We start from the raw sequence: 18378 nt of genomic DNA, 5'->3' as shown, positions 1-18378 counted from the left end.
ACAACAGGTTGCACGAGTTAGTGTTTAACATGGCCCTTGGACAATATTTGGTTTGCTTAAGCCTGATGTAAACAGCAGAGAGAAAAGCGAGACAAAGTGAAGATCAGTCATGATAACAGGCATGAAACTTAGAGAGTTCAAAAGTGGGCAAGTCATGATGAAAAACCACTCAGATGATAAGGAAAAGTGTATCATTTGAGTTGCTGTAAAGAGACTAAGTGCATTCACATATCTAGTGAAGATCGAAGAGAAACCCCATCAGTGTCATGTAGATCATTTGACTGAAAGAGGAAATCTCACAAAGGGAGAGCATGAGAAACCGCCAAAAGTCTAAATTCCTCCAATAGCTCGAACTGAAAGTCGGAAGAAAGTGAGAGTCACAAGTTTGCCAGTGTCACAGGTCCACCAGTAGAGCAAGTGAGTCAAGGTCATTGATTAAGAGAAACCAATTGATGTCACAGTCCCAACCATTAAGTGGGGCTGGTAGTCAAAGTTCAGGGATGTTGAGAGAACAGAATCAAGCTAATGGAAACGGTATAAAGAGAAAGAAGCCAGATAGATTAATTAAAAGGAAATAGGAAGGAATAAGTAATAAGTTGTTCTTGCTCCTGCTTTTTGTCAAGAGGATTGTGTTAAACACAAACTGCTGTTAAGGATAAAAAATTAAACATGCAAATTGCTCTGGCAGTATCAGTCATAAATGCTTAAGTTGTGATTACAGCAATGGTAAATTTGCAACACAACCTGTTAACTTTCAGGAACTGTTTAATTATATCTGTGAAATTATATACATTAAAATGTGAAATGGCACATTGTACAACATTTTGTTTCCCAGGGGAGTGTAGTATATTGCAAGATTTAAGCATTGTCCTCTCTGCTGCCCTCTCTGTTAGGAAGCTACAAATAGTTTAATAATGGCTGCCCGCAGTTAAGCACCTTTTGGCATTACTCAGTGCAATACGCAACATGAGGTTTGACAGTTCCAACCCCACTCCAGAGACTTGGATACAAAATCCAGGCTAACACCCCAAGGCCTCACTGTGTGAAGTGCAACCTTCCAGGTAAAATGTTGAACTGAAGCTCCCCCTAAGCTCAGGTGGACATAGAAGATCCCACAGCACTACTAGAAGCGCCGGGGAATTCACCCGTGTCCTCTGTAATATTTATTCCTCACCCAATATCATTTATTATTTGTTCATTTAACACATTGGTGTTTCTGGGATTTCGCTCACTACAAGAGCAACTGCAATTCACAAACGCTTCACTGATTGTTAAATGTTCTGAAGTCAGGGAAAGTTCCATGTAATGGCCTCACAAATCCATGATGTGGAGGTGCCGGCGTTGGACTGGGGTGGGCACAGTAAGAAGTCTCACAACACCAGGTTAAAGTCCAACAGGTTTATTTGGTAGCACAAGCTTTCGGAGTGTTGCTCCTTCTTCAGGTGGGTCACAAATCCAGTCAGACTCCACATCAATGGTTCCGGACAGGGTCTTCCAAAGCTCTTCAGAGATTCATGCTTCCCTGCTGCTGTTAAAGTACTAATTTTTAAACCCTAATACACAATAATCCTGAATCATGTGTCTCACTTTGCATTATAACTTTGAAAACATCACTTAGTTTACTGCAATTTTCTCACAGAGGACAAACCAACTTTCCTTAACCTAATTTAAATTCAGATAGGGAACTTTTTTTTTTGCAACTAGATGTAGCTTGAAAAAAGGTTTTCCATATAGTCTGTCAGCACAATCTAGAAGATTTCACTTGGTTCCTCAGCCACCATATAAACCTGATGATATATTTTAGTGCAGGGCTTCCCAAACTGTGGGACTCGCGCCCCAACGGGGTAACAAGACGGGATTTTGGGGTCGTGAGCTTCAAGACGACTGTAGCTACCGTTGAGCTGAGACTGAGTGCTATAGCAGCTGGAGATCCCTCTAGCCTCCCCAATGGAGGGCATGGCCTGCCCTAACTGATTGATCTCGGAGGCCTGGTTCGTGATCCAAATAAAGCCACTGAAAAGATAGGTGAACTCATTTTAAAATCCAAACAGGTCAAACACATACTACCAAACCCACCTCCCCCCCCACAAACTCCCCCTCCCAGCTCTAACACCCGCAGCTGGCCCACATACTATTGGGAAATGGCAATTTTCAAGCTTCCAGATGGGGTCACAGTGGGAAAGAGTTTGGGAAGCACAGTTTCAGTAGGTGTGCACACAACACTTACTACACAAACTGTCAGGAGCTCACTTGATGCTTTCACTACTATTTCAGGGAAGTGCATCTTTAGGGCTGCAAAATTTCAACTTTAAAAAAAATATTTGTTCATGGTACGTGGGTGTCGTTGGCTAGGCCAGTATTTATCACCAATCCCCAATTGCCTTCGAGAAGGTCACGATGAGCTGTCTTCTTGAACCGCTGCAGTGCATGTGGTGTAGGAACATCCACAGTGCTGCTAGAAAGAGAATTCCAGGTTATTGACTCAAGAGATAGTGAAGGAATGGCGATGTAGTTCCAAATCAGAATGGCGTGTGACATTATACTGTTTTGAAACGTATAAGACGCCTTTCAACCCATGTCTGTTAACAGTTCACCTGAAGCTTTAGGGCGAGGTGAAATGAAGTGCCAGTTCTGGGAAGATATTGAATTAAAATGTACTTTTATGTTGCAAATTAGATTCAAGGGGAGTGCAATTCTACCCACTGACCCACACCTATTTTCCCTCGATCTTCTTTACCAGTGATAGATAATAACCAAAAAAGTGGATCAGAGACTGCAAACAAACCAGGAATCAATGGGGAAATGCATCTCCACTGCCATTGAAACAAGGCAAACACAATAACTGATTGCATATTAACTGCACTTTATAAAGTAAATATTAACAAACTACACTGTCATTTATTTTCTGATGGCTGGAGTTACAACATTGCAATCGTTTTCAGAACAGGAATAATTTCTACTGCAATTAAATAAAAACCTGTAGTCCAAACACAGGCGGCATGGCTTTACAATATGTTACAGAACAATAACCATCTTAAAATGCAGAGGGCGGCGAAAAAAGCTGGTTAACGATGGGTGCTTTTGACCTGGGAGCTGAATCAATAAGCACTTCACAACTTGTCCAGTCCTCTCACCAACAATTAAATTCTGAGTAATAGATATGTTGATAGGTCAAGATGAAAGGTTGTGGAAAGAGATTCATGTGGAGCTTGAATGCCAGATGGCTGTTTCTGTGCTGCACACTCAATGTAACTTGGGTAAGAAAGTAAAAGTACATTTTCCCCAAAAAACTTGAGTATGGGATGGCACGAATTAAGGTAGTTTCAAAATCAAACTTGGGGACAGTCCAGCAGCAGCGGAATAGTTTCAGTTCTATGGCACATGCCTCATCATAGAATCCTTACAGTGCAGAAGGAGGCCATTCGGCCCATCAAGTCTGCACCAACTCTCAGACATCAATCCAACCCAGGTCCCATTCCCGTAAGCCCACATATTTATCCCACTAATCGCCCTAAACTACACATCTTGGGGCATTGAGGGAATTTAGCATGGCCAATCCACCTAACCTGCACATCTTTGGACTGTGGGAGGAAAACGGAGCACCCGGAGGAAACCCACGCAGACATGGGGAGAACATGCAAACTGTACACAGACAAGTCACCCAAAGCCGGAATTGAACCCAGGTCCCTGGTACTGAGGGAGCAGTGCTAGCCCCTGCGCCACCATGTCGCCCACTTCTACACTGACTGTTCCAATGCACAGCAATAGGTGGCACAATGGTGAGCATTGCTGCCTCACAGCAGCAGGGACCCGGGTTCAATTCTGACTTTGGGTAACCGTGTGTGTGGATTTGCATACTCTCCCTTATCTGCGTGGGTTTCCTCCAGGTGCTCTGGTTTCCTCCCACAGTCCAAAGATGTGCAGGTCAGATGGATTAGCAAAGGTGAATGTACGGGGTTATAGTAAGCAGTCTCACAACACCATGTTAAAGTCCAACAGGTTTATTTGGTAGCACGAGCTTTCGAAGCGTTGCCCCTTCATCAGGTGAGTGACTCACCTGATGAAGAGACAACGCTCCGAAACTCGTGCTACCAAATAAACCTGTTGGACTTCAACCTGGTGTTGTGAGACTACTTACTGTGCTTACCCCAGTCCAACACCAGCAACTCCACTTCATGGGTACAGGGTTATAGGGATAGGGCGGTGAAAAGTGCCTGAGTAGGATACTCCATCAGAGTCAGTGTAGACTCGATGGGCCGAATGGCCTCCTTCTGCACTATAGGGATTCTATGATCTACCGTCCTCCATAAACATGAGCTCATCCAAAGCCCTACTGTGCATAATTTAACTCACACCAAGTCATGTTCATACTTCACCAAGGTGCTTTGTTATGACTGGGCTGAGTGGTTTATCTAGCTCCACTACTCCACAGATCACACCATTAGTTTAAAAGTTTAATTCACCACTTTGACCAACCATCCACCTTCTCTACTGTTAGACCCAGCATAAAAGAGACTTTTTAATCAGGCTTCTTTCAATAAACCCAGGATGATTGGATGAAACTTCTTTTTTGAAACAAGAACTGGTTAACACAATTGTAATCTCGAAGTATAATTATCTACCCCTCAAAGATTCCCCAGTGTGCACACAGAAGCAATTGAAGAACAAACAGATGGGGTCTCTGCAGAGATGGGCAATTAAAGAGCAGGCTTTGAAAAAAAAGGATAAAGTTTGCAGGGCTTCGGTGGTGTCGATCTGGACTTCCCTCACGTGCAGATACCTTGCTAGCCTCAGTACAGGCCTGGAGATTCTCAGCAACAAAGTGTCTCCTCCATGCCAAAAATGGCCAGATCAGGTCTCGGCCTCTCGGGATTCCTAGCTAGATACTGTTAACCACTCCATCGCGGGCAAGACGAGGAGAATGTGAGCTGTGCAGCTTCTCATTTTATTCCCAACTAATTTCAAAAAACAACTACAAAACCTTAAAGCTAATTTCTATCATGCAATTTCCAGTAAATCCCTAGCCTGTTCCCCCCGCAATCAATTAAAATAATTGCAGTGCAAACAAGCACACAGCTTTTGCCCTTTCAAGTACTGTGAAGGTTATAATGCAATGACCTCCCAAATTTTAAAAGAAAAATATAGTTTGTGAAGATATGGTTTTGCCAATAACTCGCTAAATAACTGAGTCCCAGTCCAGCAGTGATTCAATTTTCAGATTCTCATCCTTGCTTTCCAATCTCTACATTGCACCCCCCTTCCCCCCAATCTCTCACCATCTCCATCACTACAATCCTTCAAGATCTCCGTGCTCCTCTAATCCTGGCTCAACCATCCTGATGTCAATTACCATTGGTCACCACTCCTTCAGTGGTACAGGCCCAAACCCTCAATTACCCTCTTTAAACATCTTTACTTTTCTTTCCTTCTTTAAGAAACCTAGCTCTTTGACTGAGCTTTAGTCACCTCCGTATGTGTCTCAGTGTCAAATTCTGTTTGCTAATCACTGCTGCAAAGCAAGAGATGATGTTTTACTAAGGCACTATATAAATCCAAATCATTACAAAACCATTTGCCCCAATGATCTTCTGAAATAAAATAAAAACAGATAATTGGCCAATGCAAACTGTACACCATTAGCTGCCCCATCCCCGGTTGCCTAGTTCTTTGTATTTGGTGGACCAATGTGACTGAGCCTGTGACCTAACAGCTATTTAAGGCTGTTTCACCTCCTGTTCACAATGTACACCAAGAAGGTAAGAGAATGCTAGGTGATGGGAGAGCATTAGCCAAGGGTCCAGAGGGGTGAAAGGACCCTGTTAAAATAAAATTACGCAAAACAGTTTGTCATGCGTATTTTTCCATTCCTTTGCGGAAATACCTTCCTGAACTTGGCAAGTGTGGGCAGTGGCTTCACTGACAGTCGCACATCCCATAGCAACAAGGTGCAATGCATCGCAGAATTCCTGAGCGGCTCTTGAGCAAAGCATTGACTGAGATAGTGGTCTTTAGTAAGCAAATCAGTAAGTACTTCAAAAGAAACTCTGACCCAAGCAGGAGGTGATCAGGTTTTTAAAAACAGCCGACATAATAAATGAGTCCTTCAGCCACATTCTCCCAGATACAGCAGCACATTTTAGGAGCTAAGCAATCAAACTTATACAAGCGAGAAAAGACATATAGACTCCCTACAGAGCAGAAAGAGGCCATTCGGCCCACTGAGCCTGCACTGACAACAATCCCACCCAAGCCCTATTTACTCTATTTTCAGGTATTTACCCTGCTAATCCACCTGATACCAAGAGGCAATTTAGCATGGCTAATCAACCTAATCTGCAGGTCTTTGGAGTGTGGGAGGAAACTGGAACAACCTCATGCAGACACGGGGGGGGGGGGGGGGGGGGGCATGCAAACTCCACACATCGAACCCAGGTCCCTAGCGCTGACAGGCAGCAGTGCTAACCACCCATGGCGGAAGCCTCAATATTCAGACACACCGGAGTTCACAATACATCGCTGTGCTGTGACTTGGGATCCAAGAGGAGAGGTTTTCATTGACTGGCCATACGGGGTTGCAGGTTCAAATCCCACTCCAGAGACGTGAACCCATTATTGGGGTCAACACTCCAGTGCAGTACTGTCAAAGAGGACCGAGGCCCCATCTGCCCTCTCCAGGTAGGCACAAAAGATCCCATAAGTGCTATTTTGTCGACCAGGGGATTTCTCCCCGGTGTCTTAGCCAATGTTTACCCTCAACCAACAAGATTATTTGGTGCACTGTTTATATACTGCAGGCCTAGCAACAACACAGACACAAGGAACAAATTAAAACCAACCAAAAATCAAACCACAAGTTTCACATTATGACAGCAGCAACAGCATCGAGTAGATGCTCGACGCAGAAGTGCACAGAGATCAAGATGAAAATTCTGAAAGCAAAGTTCTCGGTGTACCAGAAACATTACAATGTTGCAGCAAGTCCCAACACAAATCATTGACTGCTTGGAGGGATGGAGGAGGTTGACATAGATCTAAAATTGGTGTTCCTTCGTTCAAGTTTCGTCACAGAATTTCAATTGTTCAAAATCGCTACAGGTTACACAGCGAGATAATTCACGGTTAAATTACAATTTTGTCAATTTAAAGAGTCCCTTTAGAATATAAAAGGCAAACTCGAAAATGCTTTGGCTGTTTTATATCAAAAATTGATTGGAGTTTATGTTCTGTGCTTATTAATTACCCTGAAAGAACAATCTTGTACTTACAAATCCACGTCCTCAGCCCAACAACTTCATCAATGCTCTTCTCTCTAACACCTGCTAGTCCCCCTGACACTAGGGTCAATTTAGCACGGCCAATCTACTTTAGCCGTACATCTTTGGAATGTGGGAGGAAACTGGAGCACCTGGGGGAAACCCACGCAGACACGGGGAGAACTTGCAAACTCCACAGTGACCAGAAGTCTGGAATTGAACCCGGGTCCCTGGTGCTGTAAGGCAGCAGTGCTAACCACTGTGCCTCCCCGCCCATCTACCCATGACATTCAACAGCATTAGCAACGCTGAATTCCCCCACCATCAACATCCTTGGGGATCATCATTGACCAAAACTAAACTGGACTGACCATAAAAAAAACGTTGGCTACAAGAGCAGATCAGAGGCTGGAAATTCTGCAGCAAGTAACTCACCTCCTGACTCCCCAAAGCGGTCCACCATCTACAAGGCACAAGTCAGGAATGTGAAGGAACATTCACACATAGGGCATAGATCAGCTAGTCAACATCTTTTCCCAAAGGTAAAGGAGTCTAAAACTACAGGGCATAGGTTTAAGGTGAGAGGGGAGAGTTACAAAAGGGTCCAGAGGGGCAACTTTTTCCACATAGAGGGTGGAGTGTGTCTGGAATGAGCTGCCAGAAGCAGTAGTCGAGGCGGGTACAATTTTGTCTTTTAAAAAGCATTTAGACAATTGCATGGGTAAGAAGGGTATAGAGGGATATGAGCCAAACACAGACAATTGGGACTAGCTTAGTGGTTAAAAAAAAGTGCGGCATGAACAAGTTGGGCCAAAGGGCCTGCTTCCATGTTGTTAAATTCTATGACTGTTCTCCGCTTTCCTGGATGAGTGCAGCTCCAACACTTAGGAAGCTCAAAACCAACCCGGACAAAGTGACTCGAACATCTGGAATAGGTGCCTCGAACATCTGGAATAGGTGCACCCACCGGGCTCACTATGGCAGTAGTGTGCGCCATATACAAGACGCATTGCAGCAATTCCCCAAGGCTCCTCTGACAGCACTTTCCAAACCTGTGATCCCTACCATCTTGAAGGACAGGGGCAGCAGGCGCATGGGAACACCACCACATGCAAGTTCCACTCAGAGTCAGTTACCATCCTGACTTGGAAATATATTGTTGTTCCTTCACTCTCACTGGGTCAAAATCCTGGATCATCCTTCCTAACTGCACGGTGGGTGCACCTATTCCAGATGGATTTCAGCGACTGTAGGTGGTGGCTCATCACCACCTTATGTGCATTTAGGGATGGGTAATAAATGCTGACCTTGCCAACGATGCTAACTTCCAAGAAAGAACATGAAAATAAAATTCCTGAGTGCTTTATAGTCAAAGGTGTACTTTTGAATTCACCGTCTTAATAAATGCAGCCAATTGGCATGCAGCAAACTGCCACAAATAGAAACAAAATAATGCCAAAATAATCAGTTCATGATGATTGCGTAAGCATCAGGCAAGGACATTGGTGATAACTTCCCAGTTTTTCCTCAAAATAGACCCTCCAGCACTTTCATGGCCACCTAAAGGAGCCTCAATTTAATGTCTCATCCGAATGACAGCACCTTCAAATGTGCAGAACTTGAACGTCAAGCCTAGATTTTTCTGCTCAAGTCTCTGGAGTGAACCCACAATCTGACTCACGGGCAAGAGTGCTGGCAACTGAGCCATGGCTGACACACAATCAGATATTGGAGGAGGAAAGTTTTTTTTTTAAAAAAAAGAAATCGTACTTAGTAGAGTTTTAAAGTTTATTTGTGTCACAAGTAGCCTTACGTTAACACTGCAATGAAGTTAATGTGAAAATCCCCTAGTCGCCACACTCCGGCACCTGTTCGGGTACACCGAGGGAGAATTTAGCCCCTGCCAATGCACAGTAACCAGCGCATCTTTCGGACTGGAAGGAAACCGGAGCACCCGGAGGAAACACACGCAGGCCCGGGGAGAACGCGCAGACTCCGCACAGACAGTGACACAAGCCAGGAATCAAACTCGGGTCCCTGGCGCTGTGAGGCAGCAGTGCTGACCACTGTGCCACCCAGTTTTAGGAAAATAAAATCAAAATGTGCTGAGTGGTCCCATCATTGAGGATTGGAATAATTGTGGAGCCTCCGCCTCCAGTGAGTTGTTCACGACTGTATGGCCAGGACTGGAGTGTTCAGATCTGATCCATTGGTTGCGGAATCGCTTAGCTCTAGTACTTGCTGCTCATGCTGTCTGGCATGCAAGTCGTCCTGCCTTGTAGTTTCATCAGGTTAACACCGTATTTTTAGGAATGCCTACTGTTGCTAATGGTACGCCCTCCAGCATTCTTCACTGAACCAGGGTTTATCCCCCAGCTTGGTGGTAATGATAAAATGAGGGAAATGCCAGGCCATGAGGTTGCAGATTGTGGAGTACAATTCTGCTGCTTCTGATGCCCAGAGCACCTCATGGATGCTCAGCCTTAAATTGTTAGATCTTTTCGAAGTCTATCCCCATTTAGCACAGTGGTAGTACCATGCAACACAATGTGAAGACACCTTTGGTCTCCGCAGTGACTGTGTGGTGGTCACTCCTACCGATACTATCATGGACAGATGCATCTGCAACAGCTAAGTTGGTGAGGATGAGGTCAAGTATGTTTTTCTCTCTTGTTCCCTCACCGCAGATCCAGCCAGCCCAGTCTGTGGTAGTGCTACCAAGCTACTCTTGGTGACGGACATTGAAGAACCCACCCAGAGTACAGTCTGCGCCCTTGCTTTTTCTAAGCGGTGTTCAAACGTGATGGAGTACTGATTCATCAGCTGAGGGGGACAGTACGTGGTAATCAACTGGTGGTTTCCTTGCCCATGTTTGACCTGGTAAAAGACTTCATGGAGTCCACAATCGATGTTGAGTACGCCCGGAGCAACTCCCTCCTACTTGTATACCACAGTGCCGTCACCTCTGCTGGGTCTGTCCTGCCCGTGGGACATACCCAGGAATGATGGTGGTGTTGTCTGGGACCTTCTCTCTTATGGTATGATTACATGAGTATGACTGTCAGGCTGTTGCTTGACTAGGTCAATGTTGGGTGATCTGTCTGGTTTCATTCCTTTGTATTTTCTTCTTAGCTTGCTAAGCCACTTCAGAGGGCTGTGGGTCTGAAGTTACGTGCAAGACAGATCAGCTAAGGATGGCAGGTTTCCTTCCCTAAAGGACATTAGTGAACCAAATGGGATTTTACGACAATCGATAATGGTTTCACGGTCATCATTAGACTTTTTAAATTCCAGATGTTATATTGAGTTTAAATTCCACCATCTGCCGTGATGGGATTCGAACCTGTGTTCCCAGAGCAATATTACCCTGGGCCCCTAAAGACAATACATTTGCGCCACTGCCTCCCCACAGATAGAGATCATCCTTCCAAACTTAGCTGGTGTCTAAAGAAAGCACTTAAATCTGTAGCAGAAATTCCAAGGCTACCAGCTACAGAATTGAAATATGGTTCCCAACTGGACTTACACCATCAGAGCGAGGAGCCGACAATATGTATACTTGCTTACTCACACAATTTAGATGTTTTGAGGTTGTGTGTAAGATTATGTGGCATCAAAATTAAATGCTTCCTTAATAAGTTTGTTAAGTGCGCACATCATCCAATGAAACTCATGCAAAATTTTTAATTGGCTTAACTTTCAATGGTGCTATACCCTGTGTTATGACAACCCAACGCACTCATACCTGACTTTGGAGTTACATGATTAGTGACGTTTAATATGTCACCCAAGGAATATAAAAGTAGTGACAATAATAAATCATATGGTTTAATTGCAATTATTGATTCAACAATTCTGATTAATCTACATGCTGAGGGGGGAATGTTTTGAGATGGATTCCAGATTTTTAGGGTTATCAGTGTGTTAAATCTTGCACCATAACAAAAGGACATAGATAAGGCTCAGGAAGGGAGATGTGTGCAAACAGAACAGATAACAGTAATCACAAAGGATGGTGAATAAGGTGAAGGGACTGACCAGGAGGTGAAGGAGGTAGATAATACCAAAGGTTTTAAGAGGAAACTGGAAAGTTATTTGATGAGAAAATCAATCGAAGGTAATGAGTACTGAACCAGGTTTTCTTTTTTTGAACTCTGGTGTCAACAACTGAACAAGATTGCTCTTACAATTCTTTTATTCTTCTTATAGGACAACATTTCAGAACATTTTACACAGGAGATGGGCGTGGGTTGAAAACGATAGAGTGAAGGAATTAACAAAATGAAGCAAAATCATGAGAGAAAGGCTGCATTGAACTTTTGAATGCAGGGAAGGAGCTGGATGAGAGAGGGAGGGGTTTGGGGAAGTTCTAAACGATGGGAGACATAGTGGCTGTCCTACTGCCTACTATCCTAGTGGGCACTGGGGACTACAGTTATAGATGGTTGAGTTAATGCGGGACAAGGTTTTGCAGGGATGCTAATAGATGACATAAGCCAAGAGACAACATGAAATTATGTTTAATAGATTTATTAAATCCCAACTGAGGACAGATCACCATTCCAGACTGGGACAAGCCTTGGCTGAAACTGAATCCTAAAGCTTCAAATGATACAAAGACTTGGATTTTGTTCTGGGTTATTGTCCCTGGACCTTCTTAAATTGAAAGCTATAAATCCGTTCTGATCAAGTAACTTGAACTGAACTGCAGCCAGTTTCTTTCTAGAATTCTGTGTTTTTTTATGTTGCATTTTTCTTTAGCCACACCCGATTACTGTACTCGATTTCTTTCACTTTCTGTTTCTCCACACCAAGACTGTTTACACTTGGCGACAAATCAAAACCACACTTTAGTGATTAATCTGATTCTCAGAATCTCCATTCTGTCTGTACATAATGTGGACTTCCACATTTTTTATAAAGGCTCCTACTTTAAAAACTTCATCTCAAACCAATGGAATCATTTTAACTCCGGTTTACCCAGTTTTAAACAGTAAAATTAAAATACAGCTCAAGGACTTCTCAGGATTTAGATCAATAAATTGTTTTGTTCATTAATTCTCTTATTAGCCCGATTTATTCAACTGTAAGGAAATCAATGCTTCCATTCAGCCCAGTTGTCAAAACTATTCAGATTGTTACTTAAAAGTTGTTCAAGTTTATTCATTAGTGTCACAAGTAGGCTTACATTAACACTGCAATGAAGTTAGTGAAAATCCCCCTAGTCGCCACATTCTGGCATCTGTTCGGGTACACTGAGGGAGGATTTAATATGAGCAATGCAACTAACCGGCACATCTTTCGGATTGTGGGAGGAAACCGGAGCACCCAGAGGAAACCCACAAAGACACGGGGAGAACGTGCAGACTCCGCACAGACAGTGACCCAAGCCAGGAATCAAACCCGGGTCCCTGGCTCTGTGAGGCAGCAGTGCTAACCTCTGTGCCGCCCATGGGATAAATGTTTAACAATAATGCAACATGGGGTTACAGACGCAATTTTCATGTATGTATATCTGACATACGCATATGAAAACTACAAAATTATCAAGGCAAGAAAGAGTTTTGAGGGTTATGTTAGCCATGGTTGTAGGGTAACAGTTAGAATTATTTTAAGCAGCAAGGGCTACAAAGTTAAACTAATCTTGTAACAAGCTGGTTAATGGATAATGTCTTCTAAACTGCTGGACATCATGAAAGGTAGCCAGCCAAGGATGAACAAGCAGAATATACAGATTTTAAACTCGTATACAGGCAGAGAAACTGGTACCATTTTTGCAAAAGTGTACACAGCTGCACATAGATCACGTCTGGCGTCCATTGGCTAATCCTGCTGTTCCTCTCTCTGGGGTTTCCTTTCTTTATCTGGGCAGGTGAAGTGCTGATACAGGCTCTGATTCTAATTCTCCCTTATCCTGTTGGGAGGAGGAGATTGCATCTCTTCCCCAGATATCACATTGATGGGTGCCTTGACGGTTCTTCTTCCCCTTCTCACTAGGGTTTCCGTGGTGGAAAACGGTGCCTCTGATATGACTGAAGAGGAGTAAAGTCTGTTGGAAACCTTGGCGTGGTGTAAGAATCCTTGGCTTACTGGCTCCTGTAAACTGGAGTGTACACTGCCACACCATGTAATGTACATATGGCAGTGTCCTGATGTTCCCCTTTCGCTGGGGTATCCCTTCAGGGCTTGGAGACCTTGGGATGCGGAGTTAGGTCCCAATTGTATTTTACTCCATAAGGAATCTCGTATATTGTGCAGCTCTGTCTTTGCACGGTGGCACAGTGGTTAGCACTGCTGCCTCACAGCGCCAGGGACCCGGCTTGGGTCACTGTCTGTGCGGAGTCTGCACGTTCTCCCCATGTCTGCGTGGGTTTCCTCCGAGTGCTCCGGTTTCCTCCCACAGTCCAAAAGGCGTGCTAGTTAGATGCATTGGCCATGTTAAATTCTCCCTCAGTTTACCTGAACAGGCGCCAGAGTGTGGTGTCTAGGGGATTTTCACAGTAACTCCATTGCAGTGTTAATGTAAGCCTTAATTGTGACACTAATAAAATAAAATAAACTAAGTGCTCATGGCTTTATCCTGTTATCCAGAGATCCCCCATTCTTTCTGGTATCCTTTCATTATCCGTACGAAAGGAGACACTGACCACAACAACTGCAATGATTGATAATCGGAACCATTTATAGAAGTATGTCTATGTGGAATAGTGATCACTCTACTGTACTAGATTCTGGGGATTTGTCATGTCTTGTAATTAAATGGAAAACCCTCAATAAAAACATTAATTAAAAAAAGAAAGTTGAGAACAATAAAAACCTAGAATTAAAAGTCTAATGGTCACCATGAAACTATTGTCAATTGTCGTAAAACCCATCTAGTTCTTTTCGGCCTTACCTGGTCTGACTTAAGCATGACTCCAGAACCTCAGCAATGTGGTCGATTTTTAAACGCCCTCTGAAAAGGCCGGGCAAGCCATTCAGTTCAAGGACAACCAGGGATGGGCAAATGGAGAGGCAATGGCCTAGTGGTATTATCGCTAGACTATTAATCCAGAAACTCAGCTAATGTTCTGGGGACCCGGGTTCGAATCCCGCCACGGCAGATGGGGGAATTTGAAATCATTTAAAAAATAAAAGTTGGAGTGTTATGGTAAGGTTATATAAGGCATTGGTGAGGCCGAATTTGGAGTATTGTGTACAGTTTTGGTCACCTAGTTACAGGAAGGATGTAAATAAGATTGAAAGAGTGCAGAGAAGGTTCACAAGGATGTTGCCGGGACTTGAGAAGCTGAGTTACAGAGAGAGATTGAATAGGTTGGGACTTTATTCCCTGGAGCGTAGAAGATTGAGGGGAGATTTGATAGAGGTGTATAAGATTTTGATGGGTATAGATAGAGTGAATGCAAGCAGGCTTTTTCCGCTGAGGCTAGGGGAGAAAAAAACCAGAGGGCATGGGTTAAGGGTGAAAGGAGAAAAGTTTAAAGGGAATATTAGGGGGGGCTTCTTCACGCAGAGAGTGGTGGGAGTGTGGAATGAGCTGCCGGATAAAGTGGTAAATGCGGGGTCACTTTTAACATTTAAGAAAAACTTGGACGGGTTCATGGATGAGAGGGGTGTGGAGGGATATGGTCCAAGTGCAGGTCAGTGGGAGTAGGCATAAAATGGTTCGGCACAGACAGGAAGGGCCAAAGGGCCTGTTTCTGAGCTGTAATTTTCTATGGTTCTATGGTTCTAAATCTGGAATTAAGAATCTACCGATGGCCATGAAACCATTGTCGGAAAAACCCATCTGGTTCACTAATGTCCCTTTAGGGAAGGAAATCTGCCGTCCTTACCTGGTCTGGCCTACATGTGACTCCAGAGCCACAGCAATGTGGTTGACTCTCAACTGCCCTCCAAGGGCAACTAGGGATGGGCAATAAATGCTGGCCCAGCCAGCGACGCCCATGTCCCATGAATGAATTTTTTAAATTGTTGGTCTTGCCAAAAACAACTCCCTGTGGGAGGAAATTCCACTGTCTCACCACTCTCGGTGAAAAGATTTCTTCCAAATTCCCTGCTGCATTTATTGGTGACCATCTTATATTGATGGCACCTAGTTATGCTCTTCCCACAAGAGGAAACATACTCTCTGTATGCATCACAATCTATTATAATTCTAGCACAGCTACTTCAATCTGCCAAAATAGCATGGAGACATGAGATGAGATGATCAGTTTGTGCGGATTTCGGAGGTATTACACCACCTCTCTTCTTCAAGATCTGCATTTCAATGAGATCTTGAACATCCACACAAGAGGGCTTACCTAAAAGCCAACACTTCCGACATGGCAGCCATCCCTCAATAACATTGCGTTGTTCTAGATTTTGTGTTGTTCTAGATTTTGTGTTGTTCTAGATTACATATTCAAACTTCACGGGTAGGGTCGGGCGAGTATAGCTGCTGATTCAGAGGTGAAAATGAACCCGACCGAGCCAAGGTTTGTGAACCAAATGCTTTTATCAACATTCCAAGAAAATGCAGTTAAAAGTTTCAAAACTTGTTTTATGGGCCTCCCCTTGTCTAAAAATAAATGCAGTCAGACCAAATCCCTCACTGACAGGGAAAACAACTGAAATCAACAGTTGCACAATCAGTGCTACTTTTAAGAAGCACATCATCACATTGGATTAATTTAGCAATTCATCTTCGCGACAGATTAGTCTAAATGAAGGGAAGCGGAGGTGGAGAGGAAGGAGGGGGGGTCGGGGTGGCGGGAGGAGGAGGTGGGGGGAGCAAGGAGGAGGGGGGGCGGGGGGGGTGGAGGGGAGGAGCGGGGGGGGGTGGAGGGGAGGAGCGGGGTGTCGGGGGGGGGAAGAGTGGAGAGGAGGAGGTGGGGAGTTGAGGGGGGTCGGGGGGGGAGTGAGAGGTGGGGGGTCGGGGGGGTAGATGGGGGGGGTAGATGGGGGGGGCGAGGTGGGGGGGCGGGGGCGAGGGGGGGCGGGGCGGAGGGGGGGGCGGGGGCGAGGGGGGGCGGGCGGGGGGGGGGCGGGGGCGAGGGGGGCGGGGGCGAGGGGGGGGCGGGGGCGAGGGGGGGGCGGGGGCGAGGGGGGGGGGGGGCGCGGGGGGGGCGGGGGCGAGGGGGGGGGCGGGGGCGAGGGGGGGGGCGGGGGCGAGGGGGGGGCGGGGGCGAGGGGGGGGGCGGGGGCGAGGGGGGGGGGGGGCGGGGGGGGGCGGGGGCGAGGGGGGGCGGGGGCGAGGGGGGGGGCGGGGGCGAGGGGGGGGCGGGGGCGAGGGGGGGGCGGGGGCGAGGGGGGGGGCGGGGGCGAGGGGGGGGCGGGGGCGAGGGGGGCGGGGCGGAGGGGGGGAGGGGGGGGGGCGGGGGGGGGGGGCGGGGGCGAGGGGGGGGCGGGGGCGAGGGGGGGGGCGGGGGCGAGGGGGGGGGCGGGGGCGAGGGGGGGGGCGGGGGCGAGGGGGGGGGCGGGGGCGAGGGGGGGGGCGGGGGCGAGGGGGGGGCGGGGGCGAGGGGGGGGCGGGGGCGAGGGGGGGCGGGGGCGAGGGGGGGGCGGGGGCGAGGGGGGGGCGGGGGCGAGGGGGGGGCGGGGGCGAGGGGGGGGCGGGGGCGAGGGGGGGGCGGGGGCGAGGGGGGCGGGGGCGAGGGGGGGGCGAGGGGGGGGCGGGGGCGAGGGGGGGGGCGGGGGCGAGGGGGGGGGCGGGGGAGAGGGGGGGGCGGGGGCGAGGGGGGGGGCGGGGGCGGGGGGGGCGGGGGCGAGGGGGGGGCGGGGGGCGAGGGGGGGGGCGGGGGCGAGGGGGGGGCGGGGGGCGAGGGGGGGGCGGGGGCGAGGGAGGGGGCGGGGGCGAGGGGGGGGCGGGGGCGAGGGGGGGGCGGGGGCGAGGGGGGGGGCGGGGGCGAGGGGGGGGCGGGCGAGGGGGGCGGGGGGCGAGGGGGGGGCGGGGGCGAGGGGGGGGCGGGGGCGAGGGGGGGGCGGGGGCGAGGGGGGGGGCGGGGGCGAGGGGGGGGCGGGGGCGAGGGGGGGGCGGGGGCGAGGGGGGGCGGGGGCGAGGGGGGGGCGGGGGCGAGGGGGGGGCGGGGGCGAGGGGGGGCGGGGGCGAGGGGGGGGGCGGGGGCGAGGGGGGGGGGCGGGGGGGCGAGGGGGGGGCGGGGGCGAGGGGGGGGCGCGAGGGGGGGCACGAGGGGGGGGCGGGGGCGAGCGGGGGCGAGGGGGGGGGGCCGGGGCGAGGGGGGGGGAGGGGGCGAGGGGGGGAGGGGGCGGGGGGGGAGGGGGCGAGGGGGGGGAGGGGGCGAGGGGGGGAGGGGCGAGGGGGGGGGGGAGGGGGCGAGAGGGGCGAGGGGGGGAGGGGGCGAGGGGGGGGGGAGGGGCCGAGGGGGGGGGGGCCGAGGGGGGGGGCCGAGGGGGGGGCCGAGGGGGGGGGCCGAGGGGGGGGGCGAGGGGGGGGCCGAGGGGGGGGGCCGAGGGGGGGGGCCGGGGGGGGGGCGAGGGGGGGCAGGTGGGGGCGAGGGGGGAGTGGGGGAGGGGAAGGGGGAGGGGGGGGAGGGAAGGGGGGAAGGGGGGGAGGGGGGAGGGGGGGAAGGGGGGGGCCGAGGGGGGGCCGAGGTGGGGGCGAGGGGGAGTGGGGAGGGGGGAAGGGGGGAGGGGAAGGGGGGGGGAGGGGGAAGGGGAGGGGGAGGGGGGAAGGGGAGGGGGGAAGGGGGTGAAGGGGGGAGGGGGGAAGGGGGGAGGGGGGGAAGGGGGGGGGGGGGGGAAGGGGGGGAAGGGGGGGGGAAGGGGGGGAAGGGGGGAAGGGGGGAGGGGGGGAGGGGGGGGGGGGGAGAGGGGGGGGAAGGGGGGGAAGGGGGGGCGGGAGGGAGGGGGGAGGGGGGGGCGGGGAGGGGGGAAGGGGGGGCGGGGAGGGGGGGAAGGGGGGGGGCGGGGAGGGGGAAGGGGGGGGCGGGGAGGGGGAAGGGGGGGCGGGGAGGGGGAAGGGGGGGGGCGGGAGGGGGAGAAGGGGGGGCGGGAGGGGGGGGGAGGGGGGGGGGGGGGCGGGGAGGGGGGGAAGGGGGGGGGGGCGGGGGAGGGGGGGAAGGGGGGGCGGGGAGGGGGGGGAAGGGGGGGGCGGGAGGGGGGGAAGGGGGGGGGCGGGGAG

At 49.7% G+C, this 18378-nt stretch overlaps 1 protein-coding gene across 1 annotated transcript in view; it reads right to left on the bottom strand.

Moving 5' to 3' along the window:
* Window positions 1-15694, bottom strand: part of LOC144487902 (uncharacterized) — a 99092-nt gene extending 83398 nt beyond the window's left edge. Inside the window, exon 1 of the mRNA XM_078205953.1 lies at window positions 15560-15694. The gene's annotated coding sequence lies outside the window, so the exon portion shown is untranslated. The remainder of the gene's footprint in view (window positions 1-15559) is intronic.
* Between the last annotated feature and the right edge of the window lie 2684 nt (window positions 15695-18378).

The sequence above is a fragment of the Mustelus asterias genome, unplaced genomic scaffold (genome assembly GCF_964213995.1).
Source record: "Mustelus asterias unplaced genomic scaffold, sMusAst1.hap1.1 HAP1_SCAFFOLD_1114, whole genome shotgun sequence".
NCBI lineage: Eukaryota > Metazoa > Chordata > Chondrichthyes > Carcharhiniformes > Triakidae > Mustelus > Mustelus asterias.
Note: the sequence above shows the minus strand (reverse complement) of the source record. Positions and strands in the feature narration are given on the sequence as shown.